Source organism: Branchiostoma floridae, chromosome 15, assembly GCF_000003815.2.
Source record: "Branchiostoma floridae strain S238N-H82 chromosome 15, Bfl_VNyyK, whole genome shotgun sequence".
Lineage (NCBI taxonomy): Eukaryota > Metazoa > Chordata > Leptocardii > Amphioxiformes > Branchiostomatidae > Branchiostoma > Branchiostoma floridae.
Genome location: NC_049993.1, coordinates 9,086,245 through 9,088,477, shown reverse-complemented (window position 1 = coordinate 9,088,477; position 2,233 = coordinate 9,086,245). Strand labels below are relative to the sequence as shown.

The following is a 2,233-nucleotide window of genomic DNA, read 5'->3' as shown; positions in this document are numbered from 1 at the left end:
TAATGATGCTGTTCTGTACAGCATTATGCTGAGGATAGATACAGCTCCTTTTGTTGGAAATACAGCTTGTTGCTACTTCACTTCTATTGACTGACACAAATCTTAAAATGTCCCTGAATCTCCTATTCTAGCTATTTCATAAAGTTAGTGCTTTGAACTTGCATGTAACATAAATTATGTTGGCCAAAACAAAGAAGGTAGCCGGCAAGAATCCCTGAATTTGTCAGCACTATTGGAAATATCCGCTCCTTAGCTTTGGTACATGTGTGCTCCAAACAGAATGACCTTGTAACGTTTGATATCCAAAAACACTCTTTTTTCTGTACATTCCAACAAGCAGCTACTTTGACAAGCTCCACAATTGTTTGGAAGGTCTGACCAGGGGTAAGTCATGGGGGTAAAAAAGGCATACATTTTTAAAGGACAGGAACTTAGAGGGGCTGAACTCATTATTATCTATTTTATTTTATTTCTTATTATGAAGGAAGTACCATATTGTAAAATTGCTTTGGAGTGCTGCCTCCGTGCTATATGTTTCTCAAATGATTTCTTTTACAATGGCACAATTGACCTCTCAATGAAAATGATATGCATACATGTATAAGGAGGATACAAATGGGACTTAATGAGTGAAAGAGGTGTTTAATGTACAGGTGCAATTGAAAACTGTTGGGACAGCAGGTAGACCATAGAAATCACAGCTGTGTTTTCCTTCATTACCAGGCTAGTGTTCTCACATCTCAGCACATGACAGCTGTACTTATGTAGTGTATGTATATGTGACCTTCGACCTTCCTGTATATACAGAACTCTAAAACTGCCCTGTACTTATAAACATTTGTATATAGATATATAAATTATATATATCTACACCTTCCAGTTCGACATTATTTGGTAGAGATTGGAGAAGAATAATGCTAGGTTTTCTGTTTGTGAATACTTTAATACTTAACTGATTGTGGAATGTTATGTTGTCTGTTTCACCATGCCAGGGGCTCGGAGTAACTAGTTTGGAAGACGTACAAAATGTCTTATGATTTTTCTCTTCTGTATATGATTTGACGAAGCCCAAATGAAATTTCTCAGCTCTTTGGAAATAGATGCTCAACATTACCCAAAAATGTTGTAATCATTTGCCACTACAACATTTCGAAGCAAGAGGCATCTCTGATACATACGTGTATGTTATAGCTCACAGACTGACATGGGGCCTAACTTGAAATTTATGCAAGTCTTTTCCCTGAACCTCAAAAGTTGGCAATGAATATGTTTTCATTATTATAGCTTTTGTGTAACAGTATAGATATATTTTGTGCTACTGGTTAATTTACAGTACTGCAATTGTTTTGTAAAAGAATTATGGGGGGGGGGGGGGGCATTTTAACACTTTGCATTTGCTTCACTCGAAGACATGACATGTAATATTCAGTTCCAAAGCTACAGATGGCAAAATGGACTGTTGTAATTGTTTGAAGGGAATTGTATCATTTTGATGTTAGCTTGACTTGAGCTCGAAATCCGTTACTTGGTCTGAGTTGGTCCCTCTCTGTGCATACATGTATGCCTCATTATACTGCCATATTTGTGTAAAGCAAGCCAAGATTTAAAATTGCTTTATCAATATCGTTGATGAAGTTGCCAGAGACTCTGCAACACACGAACACTACAACAACCTTTCCTGGTGTTCATATCACATCACATCACTTCACACATCAGTTCTTACACTGCAAATCCAAGCTGTGGCCATCCGCTGTATCCGGGGTATTTATGTTGAGGAGGTAGAGAGATGTGTCTTCAAAACTATCAGGAGCACTTGGCATATTTGTGAGACGACTTGTGGATTCACTATGTATTTATTAACTGTACAAATAATAAAAGATTGAAGTAAAATTTTGGTAACCACAGTTTCAGTGAATGCTTATTTTGTTGTGTGTTTGCTTTCTTCTATTGTGATAGTTTAATCATCAGGCAGATAGTCCAAATAGACTTAAAAGAGGTACAATGAATGACATATTATTATGTTTTGTGATACATCAACGTCTAGAATGTAAATGCATCTTGACTTAAGATTGATATGAATCATGTCAATATAAAGACTACAGGGTAAAAGGGCTGGTGTGGTTAAAGGGGCTGGAGCTTGAAAAGGGGCTGGGGCGGGTAGAGGGGCTGGAGCAGTTAAAGGGGCTGGAGCGGGTAAATGGGCTGGAGCTTGTAAAGGGGCTGGGGCTGGTAA

General features: G+C 37.8%; 1 protein-coding gene across 1 annotated transcript in view; it reads left to right on the top strand.

Annotated features, from left to right (window-relative positions):
• The window catches only part of LOC118431375 (cAMP-specific 3',5'-cyclic phosphodiesterase 4C-like), a gene marked incomplete in the record, with an annotated part of 222,145 nt that extends 220,241 nt beyond the window's left edge, over window positions 1-1,904 (top strand). The window contains 1 exon segment of the mRNA XM_035842516.1: window positions 1-1,904.
• Between the last annotated feature and the right edge of the window lie 329 nt (window positions 1,905-2,233).